Source organism: Myxocyprinus asiaticus, chromosome 48, assembly GCF_019703515.2.
Source record: "Myxocyprinus asiaticus isolate MX2 ecotype Aquarium Trade chromosome 48, UBuf_Myxa_2, whole genome shotgun sequence".
NCBI lineage: Eukaryota > Metazoa > Chordata > Actinopteri > Cypriniformes > Catostomidae > Myxocyprinus > Myxocyprinus asiaticus.
In genome coordinates this window covers 29243030-29256104 of record NC_059391.1, presented here as the reverse complement: position 1 = coordinate 29256104, position 13075 = coordinate 29243030, and the positions used below count along the sequence as shown (strand labels likewise).

The following is a 13075-nucleotide window of genomic DNA, read 5'->3' as shown; positions in this document are numbered from 1 at the left end:
CGCTGAGCTACCCAGGCACAAGTAATGTTTAATTAAGACAACTTGATTTTTCAAGTAATGACAACGTTAGGGTTTTACAGTACATAGGCAGCATCATAACTGAAATGGAAGCTCATAAGTGACTGATTTGGAATGCTCCACATAGACGGCGCTCCTGGCGTGAAGTGCACGGTAGACACGCTTATGATACCTTAAAATGCTGTGTAGGTAGGCAGCTCACTAGGTTTTAGCAAACTAGCAAAGAAACAATTTTAGACTGCAGATTCATGTACGTCCTTAACTTTTCTCTTTAAATAATCCAAGAGAAACCATGCAATCCAAAACAACATTTCAAATTCAAGACTGAACGACTGACCTAGAGAAGTGAATTGGTTTATTGTGACCAGCTCAGAGCGGCCACGGCAAAACCAGTCACAGGTAAACAAGTCAAATGTGGCAAATCGCATTAGTCAAATCATGTGCATGTGAGAATGAGTCATCCATCGAATCAAAACCTTCCCAACAAATAATATCAACAGTGGAATATTCCTCCTGTCATGTCACCAGAGAGCCACATGATCCCTGGAGAGGGCCTTACAGCGGTACAAATGCAAAAGACTGTCAAAAAATAATGCTCCGATCGAGTGGACGGTCTGACATTTACTAAAGTTCAACAGATCTGATAATCCTAAAATATCCCTTCCTGAAATTTCAGTCGAATGTTCTGTTGAAGTGGAATGTGTGCAACTGTCAATAAGCAAATCTCTTGGAATTCAGTGACATCTGATATGCAACGCTTCCTTTAAAAAGAGCTTTTGTCCAATTCAAAACACCAGAGATAAATTTCCTGATGGTAACAGAGGTCTTAAAGGGACAGTTCACCCAAAAATGTTGATCCAAACCTGTTTGACTAAAATACTCACTGTTTCAAAAGTATAGATAGAAGACATAAACAATATGTGTGTTAACATGATTTTACTGTGATAAAATCACTTACTAACCACATCTGTGGAAAGATAGACATTTTACAACTTTGTTACCATGACAACATAATGCCATAATCGCTACAACCCTAAAATGACAATTTAAATAATTTTACAGCTCAAATAATGCATGCGTTTTAACAGAATTAATGTATGTTCTTTTATAAAATTATAAGCTTCACATTTCTGACTTTAAACCCTCTAAAAATTGGCCCCATTGACTTCCATTGTAAGTGTCTCACTGGAACCGTGAAATACATTTTTGTGGTTATCCACATTATTGAACTTAACTTGTATTGAACCCAAAATATTCCTGTAACAGTATAAACCACCATGCACTTTAGTTGTATTTAAAAGAGCAACGTTCATTCTGCCTAACATCTCCATTTGTGTTCCTCGGAAGAAACAAAAGTAATTTCGGTTTGGAACAACATATGGGTTGAGTAGACTATTCCTTCAAAATGTAAAATGCACTTTTGATGTAAAGTGTCACAGGAAGCAGGTGAAGGCCTCATACTTTCTCTTTTGAGGTTGTAGGAAGAGCTGGCAGCGTTTAAACACTCGAGCAAGTGATAACAGCTCACCTCGCCACACACACACAGATCTCTGAGATCAGACGCTAAACATAGCTCGCCAACCAAATGCCATCTGTAAGAGAGAGTGAGAAAGAGAATTGAGAGACGTGTGTGAGAGAACAAGCCCATAACAAGCACTAAATATAGAGGTGTGACTGACCAAAAACACTGATATGTCTGACATGAATGCTTGAAAAGGACTCAGCTGGTCTAGAGGAATAATGAAATACTAGGCCTAATTGATTTCATCTTTCTGCGCTCCTGAAAATGTGGCACATAATTCTGTTAAACACTATACAGAATTTGAAATGTGCTGGAAATGACTGTAAATCTCCTGTGATGCATGAACACACACTGTTGGACATTGTTAAGAGACAAATTAAATCAACTAGTGAGAGTGTGAAAAACATTTTAACAAGACTTCACTTTCTAGAAGTCCACAGTGCTGAAGAAACACCCTGACAGCCATGAGGGTGTTTGGTACCATTGTTTGGTACTGTTGCTCCCAGTTCACATTATTAGTGTCTGTCAATTTTACCAGTTACCTAGAGATGAAACCGATAGGCTATCGTTTAAAAGATATGACAACTTTAGACAGCAGAAGAAACAAAATAGAACAAAACATCACTTTTATACCTGTTTTTTTGTAATCCACTTTAGATTCACTAAGAATGTATTGCGGATAATACAGCCGTTTTTGCACTCCCACAAAATCACTGCTGAGCACAATTTGTGGTCTGATTCTGAGCGCAATATAGCAAAGGATGCCACAGGCCACCGTATTTGACAGACCGACAGACAGACAGACCGAGACATAGAGACAGACAGACAGCCTAAAAGACCAAAAGACAGACAGACAGACCGAAAGACAGACAGACCGACCAAGAGACATACAGACAGACAGATGGCATTAAAGACCAAAAGAAAGACAGACCGAAAGACAGACAGACTGAAAGTCAGAGACCGAAAGACAGACCGAGAGACATACATACAGACAGACAGACTAAAAGACCAAAAGTCAGACAGACAGAAAGACAGAGACCGAAAGACTAAAAGACAGACAGACAGACCGAAAGACAGACAGACTGAAAGACAGAGACCGAAAGACAGACAGACAGACCGAGAGACTTACAGACAGACAGACCCAAAGACAGACAGACCAAGAGACAAACAGACCGACAGACAGACTAAAATACCAAAAGACAGACAGACAGAGAGACAGACTGAAAGAAAGGGACCGAAAGACAGACAGACAGAGAGACTAAAAGATCAAAAGACAGACATACCAGGGGACAAACAGACCGACAAATAGACTAAAAGACCAAAAGACAGACAGACCGAGAGACATACAGACAGACAGATAGCATAAAAGACCAAAAGTCAGACAGACCGAAAGACAGACAGACTGAAAGTCAGAGACCGAAAGACAGACCGAGAGACATACATACAGACAGACAGACTAAAAGACCAAAAGTCAGACAGACAGAAAGACAGAGACCGAAAGACTAAAAGACAGACAGACAGACCGAAAGACAGACAGACTGAAAGACAGAGACCAAAAGACAGACAGAAAGACTGAGAGACTTACAGACAGACAGACCAAGAGACAAACAGACCGACAGATAGACTAAAAGACCAAAAGACAGACAGACCGAGAGACATACAGACAGACAGATAGCATAAGACCAAAAGTCAGACAGACCGAAAGACAGACAGACAGACCGAGAGACATACAGACAGACTAAAAGACCAAAAGACAGACAGACAGAAAGACAGAGACTGAAAGGCAGACAGACAGACAGACAGACCGAAAGACAGACAGACAGACCGAAAGACAGACAGACAGCCTAAAAGACAGACAGAAAGACAGACTGAAAGTCAGACAGACAGATAGACTAAAATATCAAAAGACAGACAGACAGACCAAAAGACAGACAGACCAAGAGACAAACAGACTGACAGATTGACTAAAAGACCAAAAGACAGACAGACAGACATGTATATGGACAGATATAGACAGACAGACAGACAGACATGTAGATGGACAGATACAGACAGACAAGCAGATGGACAGACAGACAGACATGTAGACGGACAGACAGACAGAGAGACAGACAGACAGATAGATAGATAGCTAGATAGATAGATAGATAGATAGATAGATCTCTTATTCCAAACAATACTTTGTGTGGAGGGGAAAGTGATTATTTTCCTGGAGCTCATCCAAGCTGTGAACAAACACACACACACACACACACACACACACACACACACACTCAAATACACACAGAGCCCCTGGGAAAATCTACAGGCACAGTGGAAGATTAGAGCGCTGGTAAAACCAGGTCAGAGAGAAGATGGTGCTGGAAAACTGCAGGGGTGGAAAGAGTACTGAAAAATAATACTTAATTAAAAGTACTGTTCCTTCTTAAAAAATGTAGTTTGAGTAGAGTAAAAGTACCTGTCCTAAAAACTATTCAAGTAAGAGTAAAAGAGTAGCTCATTTAAAAGTACTCATGAGTAGTGAGTATTGAGTACTGAGTTGCGAAAGTCATGCCCCTTTATAATAAAAACTCGATGCTGCAATTTAAAAATGCAGCACACATACCGTAATTTACATTGGCGCGTCATGTCCCGCACAATAGAGGCGGTAGAGCAGTTGTCTGGTACAGGGGCCACATCGAGCTTTAAAGGAATAATTCAAACAACAATTCAAATTCTCTCATCATTTAGTCACCCTTATACCATCCCAGATGTGTGACTTTCTTTCTTCTGCTGAACACAAATGAAGATTTTTAGAAGAATATTTCAGCTCTGTTAGTCCACACAATGCAAGTGAATGGTGACCAAAATTTTGAAGCTCCAAAAATCACGTAAGTCAGCACTATTCACTATTCACAGTTAGCCATGATTACGTTAATCTTTCAGTGAAAGTATCCATTAACATGGCAGTTACTGCTATTAAACAAGGAGTATTCGGCTGGTCATGTGATCTTAACATGGCGGCCTCCATGGGGGGACCCTCTCCGTGTAGAATGAAACAGCTTTTATAAGGTTACTGATATGAGTCCTCATCTCATCTGAGTGATCATTATTTTATACATACGTTTCTAAATTGCGATTCATTTCTTGAGGAGTAAAACATTACTGAGTGCACCTATAAATGCCATAGGCAGTCAAGGTGCCATACCTGTAGAGTGACCAGCTTCCTGCTGACCCAAATCTGACCTCTTCCTAGCTTTATTCAAATTCAGATGTTCTTGAAAGTGAAAGCTTTGTGGTGACAGGCAGTTAGGGGTTTGTTTATATCACTTATGAGCAACAGTAATAGTGATGCTTGACTAAGCAAATGCCACTAATAAAAAGTGAAGGCATAGATCTTTTTTGCACTTAACAGTGACTTGTCAAAACGCACAAACTGGCGGAGACCCACAAGGAAGCATGAACTGGAAATAATGCAAATATAAGGAAATATCCACTCCCAACACATTCCACACCTCTCTCTGCATTAGAAAGTGACAGCTCAACCTACGTCTACACACCAGGCTTACAATGACTAACAGTCAGCTATTAATAAATGACATGATTGAATGTGAAATCACATAGGCCTATACATACAGCAATGCCTAAAGGTGGAAAGGACGTAAACACAGATTGATACGATATCACACCCGTGCATTACTCACAGAAGATGCATGTATTCTTGTCTGGAAAAGCCACAGATGCATGATGCATGTAAGCCAGCCACACCTGGGGTATAAATACTGCGCCTGAATCGACAGCGCACAACCAAGCCCTGGAAGCAAAACTAAATAGTATAGCGTTGCACCTTAGTTCTTCATAACCTCCTGTCAAAGCCCAGACAATATTTTAGCAAATTCGCGAAGTTTGCAAAATTGAGCGCAATGCACAAAATTGGCAAGATTCGCAAAACTTGCTAAATCCAATTCAGTATATCAAACTGGTACATTTTGGATTTTGTGATATTTGTTAAGGTTTGTTATCTAAAGTTCAAACATTTGACTCTCATCAGAGTTGTGGTTTAGCAGTTAGTGCACGTTCCGACACATTGAGGAGTGGTACTCGTGTAGACAGCGTAAGTTTGAATCTGACTCAAAATGCAACATTTCCAAATATAAAAATTACCAATTTTCTGTTTCACATTTGGATCCTCAGTTCTGTTTTGAGCGCATCTTAGCATCTACAAATATATCTGTTTTTTTAGCATGCATGTGTATGCGTGTGTGTAACCGGTCCTGCTCGACCCGCTCCGAGCGGGATTCAAACCGGTATCAGCAGGCATGGAGGCGGAGGAGGCTACAGCCCTAAGTGTCAGTCACTAGTGCGCCTCTTGAGACCAGGGGAGTGAAGTTAACGCATACCAAACAGCTATCACGTACCAGCTGGCTCCCGTTACACAAGGCACCACAGTAACTGGTCCTGCTCGACCCGCTCCGAACGGAATCCAACTGGCGTCAGCCGGCATAGGAGGTGGGCGTGCTAACAAGGACGCTTAAGGCTACAGCCTCTAGCGTCAGTCGCTAGTGCGCCTCTTGAGGCCAGGGGAGTGAGGTTTATGCCGGTTCGAATCCCGCTCTGAGAAGTTCAAGCAGGACTGGTTACATGTGCATGAAGGTGGATCACATATCTTTCCCAACAAAAACATGCATGATTTTTGCTTTTGAAATAGGAGCCAAAGCATTACTGTCTGATTTCTCATTCCAGCAGTAAAAGAAGCCAAAGCGACCACAAAACCACATATTCCACTGTCACTGCAACAAGATAATCAGTCATTCATTTCAAACGCTATGTGTACACAGCGATCACATTACCACACATCAGATCATATTCTGAGCACTACTCCTGTTTAATTCATTTTTTAATAATAGACACTAATAGCATACACAATACTCAAATGGGGTGTGTATTTACATGTTTAAGCTCTTGAAATAAGTGCCAGAGGTCAACAATTGTCAACAGCACTGGAAAACCCTCTTTTCCGGTATCCACGTCATAGGAAAAATGGACAGTCTGCATTTTTTCTGTCCAAGGTTGTGTAACTTATCCAAAGACAAACACATAGGGCAAGGTGTGTTTTTAAGCGTATAGAGGAATATCATTGCAGGAGAGTCCAGTTAATATGGCTGTAGACAACTCAGAAACACACACACTCAAGCACACACACACAAGCGCACACGCACACAAGCGCACACACACACTCAAGCACACACACACACTCAAGCACACACACACAAACACACACTCACACACACACACACACACACAAGCGCACACTCACACACACAAGCGCGCACACACACACACAAGCACACACAGAAACACACACAAACACACACACAAACACACAAGCGCACACACACACACACACACACACACATGCGCACACACACACACAAGCACACACAGAAACACACACAAACACAAGCACACACACACAAACACACACACACACAAACACACAAGCGCACACTCACACACACACACACACAAACACAGAAACACACACACACACTTTCTACAAAAAAGAGGAGCAACGCATTAAATTACTTTCTGCAACTCTCCTTAAGTTACTCTGTGGCTGTTTAACCCTTCCAAAGACAACCTGAAAACGCATTTAACTAAATGTATCTTTGGCCTTATTTAGTTCAGTATTTTTAAGCAAACACAACAATGAAAATACAACTGCCGTTAAATGTCGTGTATGTTCTGGGTTTTCAAATAACTTACCAACCAGTTATAATAGCTAATGCCGCCTTAATAATATTTAAAAGTAAAAACAAGCCCTAGTCTGAAATATATATTTTTTTTTATGTTGGATTTACTTAAAATATATAAGTAGCATTTTTGCATCATGCTTTTTAAGTAAATTCAACTTATGGTCATTTTGATTCAGCACAACTTGAAAACCGTTTACTAGAGATACACAAAAGTATCATTCATTTAACTTTATTTACTTTCGTGCATGTCACACGAATTACACTTAGCAACTAATGGCAAGCTTTTTTTTTCAAATTAACATGTATATCACTGTTTCTAATTAATTTACTTTGCTCAAAAGAAAATAATAAAAGTTCAGGCAATTTGCATATTCACATACGCAAGGAAAAATTACATGGATTGAACAGGATCCTGTGGAGACAAACATGAAATTATTCAAGCACCACTTCAGTTCTGTACTTGATTGTTTGAGTTAGTAGTACTTAAAATCTTAATTTTATGGATTTGTTAAAGCTAAAGTAGTTTAAGGAGTTCACGATTAGCCTATTCTTTATGTTACTCTCTAAGTTCATCTTAAAATTGATATTTTGTACACATTAATGAAAATTAAGTAAAGCTAAAAATGTTAAAAAATATGTACATTTCTGAGTAGAAGCTATTTGTTTTGATACGTTAAGGTTGTTGTGCCAACAAATCGTTTTTTTATTATTATTTTTACTCAGTGTGATCAGCAGTGTTGTGTAAGTTACTCTAAAAAAGTAATTAATTACTGACTATTAATTACATCTTCTACAGTGTAATTAGATTACTAATTACTCTGTCTGAAAAGTAATTGCATTACTTATGACTAATTACTTTCTGAAACCCTGATCAACCTCGATCAGATGAAAAAAACAAGGATAGACATGAAACTGTTCTTTTAATTCTTTCAAATACATCATATAAAATCAAATTAATTATTCATGAACTGGCCAAAGAATTTAAAGTGGCAGCGTTAAATTAGAAAAGATACATTATAACATTATCGATTTTAAATTCACTATTGTTTTATATAGAATTGTTCTGTATTTAAGGCAATTAAATCAGAAGTAACTGTAATTAAATTACAGAAAATTTTAAAGTAATCCTTTACTTTTTTTTTCAACGAATTACAGTAAATAATTACTTAATAATGCATTACACCCAACACTGTTGATCAGTAAGAATGTATCAAGTAACTAGTATATGTACAATTTAGATAACACTTTATAATAAGTTTACAAGCATTAAAACACTATTTTACAGTGTCTGTTACACATTAGATATTTCTATTATTAATAACTACAGTATTACAATATGTACAAGTATAAGCAACTCCCTAATTACAATTACACAGTAAATAGATAGCTCATTAGTATTATTCAGTAATCACTTGTAAATAAAGTGTGATCACAAACATTATATAATGTTTAAAGGCTCGTTAATGTTCATAAACAGTAAGTTTAAATGCATTTGATTACATTTGGCTCATCATATTTAAATGCCTGATCTGTTAAGCATTATATAGCCTACACTAATGATTGTTCATGACTTATTCATATTAATAAAGGTTGTTATAAAGTGTTACACAGATGTTCTTCTGTAAGGACTGAACTGAGCTCGTATTGTAATGAAAACACTGCAAACGTGGCAAAGAGTGTTCGCGACTAAATACCGGTCAGCATATCGAAAATGTATATTTTAAAATCTCTTTAGAATTCTGAAAATCTGGTTTCCATCACTAAAATCCAATAATGTATCCAATAATGATGCATGAATGCATCCGTCGCTTACCTTCAAAGAGAACTCCAGTCCGTCATTTCATAACAAATACAGCTGATATACTTCTCCATCAATGTCAATGTGGATAGTCAGATATGATTATCGCATATAAACAGCAGGAAATCCGAAAGTAATTTGCTCCTTTATGGCTCAATCGTGTCTCAAGCAACGGGAAATCCAGCGGACCGGTTGCGACTTGTTGCTCTGCCGTAGAGTCGCAGAGGGGGCGTGGTTTGTCCCGTTAACTCCGCCTCCCCCCGGTGTCACAGACAAAGTCGACGTGAACGGGTGGACATGAGAACCCCTTGTGTAACAGCACTTCCTCACACATTCAATTTCTTCTAGGGTGCTGCTGGTATTTTTGTCCTCATCTGTAGGTCATCAGCACTTATGAAATACACAATAAATACAATAATCATGTAAACAAAAATGTAATACCTAATGTAATAAATACAGTATAATGCACTTACTGAAATAAAATGCTGAATAGATGTTCAACATAATAATAATAATAATAAAAAAAAAAAACATCTGCTAAAGATCTTAAAAAAATAAGATTTACAATCATTCTAAATCATAAACATCTCAAAGACGTCTGCTGAACGTCTATTTGACATCCAAGAGGAAACATCTTTTAGACGTCTTCCAGATGTAAACACACACATCAAACAGACGTCTATTAGATGTGTATGTTTAGATCTGGAAGACATCTATTTTACATTGTTTGCTCATCTGCAATACGTCTATGAGACATATTGTATCCGTTTCCACTCAGATGTCTATTAGACATTCAGCAGATGTCTTTGAGACGTTTATGATTTGGAGTGATTGTAAATCTGATCTTTTAAAGATGTTCAGCACATGTACATCTCTGAGATATCTGTTTTAGAGCTTTTCATCTGGAAAGCATCACATTCTAATTAACATCTGCTAAAGATCTTAAAAAGATCAGATTTACAATCATTCTAAATCATAAACATCTCAAAGACGTCTGCTGAATGTCTTAAAGACATCAGAGAGGAAATGTCTTATAGACGTATTGCAGATGAGCAAACAATATAAAATAGACATCTTCCAGATGTAAACACACACATGAAATAGACGTCTCCCTGATAGCACACGTACATCTCCCAGACGTCTATTAGATGTGTATGTTTAGATCTGGAAGACATCTATTTTACATTGTTTGCTCATCTGCAATACGTCTATGAGACATATTGTATCCGTTTCCACTCAGATGTCTATTAGACATTCAGCAGATGTCTTTGAGATGTTTATGATTTGGAATGCCCATAAATCTGATCTTTTAAAGATGTTTAGCAGATGTTTATTAGATTGTGATGCTTTCCAGATCAAAAGATCTAAAACAGACATCTCGGAGACATACGTGTGCTATCAGGGTACACAATATTTTCACTTTTTGTATAAAACTGTGTAAAACTTAAACTAAAATAGTGCTGTGTTTGTTATGTTTCTGCAACTTTGTCTATTGATTCCCTGATAGCACACCTACATCACCCAGACTTCTATTTGATGTGTGTGTTTACATTTAGAAGACATATTTTATTAGGTTATTTGCTCATCTGCAATACGTCTAAAAGACATTTCCTAACTGATGTCTAAGACATTCAGCAGACGTCTTTGAGATGGAAGATGTATTTTTTATGTTGTTTGGTCTTCTGCAATACATCTATAAGACTTTTCCTCTCTGTTGTCTATAAGACGTTCAGCAGACGTCTTTGAGATGTTTATGATTTAGAATGTTTGTAAATCTGATCTTTTTAAGATTTTTAGCAGATGTTAATTAGAATTTGATGCTTTACAGATGAATTGCTCTTAAATGGTCATCACAGAGATGTATGTGTTCTGGGGGGCAAATATTGTACGCATTGCCCCCCAAGATTTTCTTTGTGCCCCCCCAAGAAACTTCTGACATCACCTTCCTGGTACAATGAAGAAACAACCACTTTCCCACACTTAAGTTCAAAATGCCCCCTCAAAGATCATATCTTAGTACCAGTCCTGGTACCAAGTAACTAGTTTTATTGTAGTAACTTTAACAAAAATGGCACTACCATGTATTTTGGACATGTACCATAGAAGCAGGGGCGTAGCAGCAGCGGGGGACGTGTAAAAGGTGATTTATGTCCCCTGCATTTTTCCAAGCTAAACCCATATTGAGTCCAAATGGTAGATATGTATACAGTATTCTTTGCGTTTTGTTACTTTGGGCTGATTGAGCGACCATCCAGCCAATCACAGGTGAGTTTCATGAGCCGAAATATCCCTTACGTAATAGGCCGTCAGTCAGTTCATTTCTACAAAGTTGCTTTCAACAATACTCATTTATTCATGTTTTTTTTATCGGCATTGATGTTGATCTAAATGAATAATCTAAAGATGAGGAACACACAAACAAGAGTTATTTATCGGCATATCGTTCTTGATTGGCAGCATTACGTGAAATGCACTGCAGAAAAAAAAAAGGACTTCTTTTAAAGACACATTGTAAGTGGAGTTTATATCAGCGCATGAGTCTTCATTAAGTTATGATTTTACATTATGTATGTGAGGTAATAGTTTGATCGGTTGTTTTGCCAATTTAAGCAGATTACTAGATCTGTGTTAAATATGTAAAGCTATTTTTAATATCAGCTGCTGTTTTTTTACCTCTATGTTGATGTGCAGTCGACAATCTGCTGTGTTCTTAGAACACTTATGCATTTTACTGAAGTCAACAGATATGTAGACACGCTTTTTTATACATGAAAACGTACAGACGTTATTGAAACTCAATTATAATTATTAGAAGACTATTATTGTTGTCTATTGATAAAAGTCATGCTCAGCAGCTCACAAACTGTAGGGAAATTATAGATTTGCTTTGTTCTTGTAATGCATAAAACCTCCACAAAAGTCTGTTTGTAGGTCTGTAGACATACACATATTAAAGGATTAAAATGTTCTTTTGATCGTTGATTCAGTGACTAACTCATTTCACACAAGACACTCATTTGTCACCACCTTCTGGCATCACCAGAAATGATCACTGAATCATTAAATGGATCTGAATGAATTTTGGTGAACATGGTCAAAACACTCGAGCCACTTGGATACATTAAAGCTCAGAGTAACAAATAAAATTGTGCACATGCACAATTATCATAATTTATTCAGGACCAACTTGTGCTCAGTCTTTTATTGTCATGTGTTAAACTGAAGCAAGTGCTCCACAAGATGCCCTTTATTTTGGCATTTAATTTCACAATTATATTGCAATACTTGAATCTTTAAAATACTACAAATATTAAAAGTAAATAAAATGTATATATTAATTTAATGCTTATATATTAAAATATACTGTAATATATTAATACTGCACTGTAAGTGTTGGGTCTGTGAGAGCCACCTACTGACAGCCGCCCCCATCCCCCCCACACTTTTAAAATGACTGCTACGCCCCTGCATAGAAGTACCAGTATATGCCACATAAATAGCATGGTAAATGAACATGGTTATCATTCATTACCATGGTACCATGATATTACCATTCGATACCATCACTGTACCCTTTTTTTGTGAGAGAATGCAATTTTCTCAAGTCTTATTAATGCCATTTATTTTTCTTGAAGGGGCATTATAAACAGAACACACTCTTTTTAAATGCAGAACGGCTTCTGTTGGATGTATACAGTGGGCTGTTTGTGTTTCGCACACCACGCGCTCACAGGGACGGTGAAAGAGCTCGCGACTGGAATTCTAATCGTGCACGTGCTTCGCATAATAAGGGACCAAATACATCAAGTACACCGCAAGCCCCCCTCACACAATCTTTTAGGCTGGTGGTCTTCAATACTAAATGAATTTACACGGCTTGTTTAAAATGTGCTTTTAAGAGTTTGAAATATTATGGCACATGTGGACCTATTTTCAAGTCACACCAATGAATGCATGTTGTTTTTTCTTTCCCGCAAGATTGATTCTCCAGCACTCACGCGG

The 13075-nt window shown here is 37.8% G+C and overlaps 2 protein-coding genes across 3 annotated transcripts in view; both read right to left on the bottom strand.

Moving 5' to 3' along the window:
• The window catches only part of LOC127437129 (GRAM domain-containing protein 2A-like), a 39877-nt gene extending 30577 nt beyond the window's left edge, over positions 1 to 9300 (bottom strand). The window contains exons 1-2 of one of the 2 annotated variants that reach the window (XM_051691833.1): positions 9089 to 9300; positions 1547 to 1610 (exon numbers count right to left, since the gene is read on the bottom strand). The gene's annotated coding sequence lies outside the window, so the exon portion shown is untranslated. The remainder of the gene's footprint in view (positions 1 to 1546; positions 1611 to 9088) is intronic. The other variant, XM_051691832.1, reaches the window with a different exon arrangement.
• The window catches only part of LOC127437102 (integrin alpha-11-like), a 563744-nt gene that overhangs the window by 92747 nt on the left and 457922 nt on the right, over positions 1 to 13075 (bottom strand). The window lies entirely within an intron of this gene.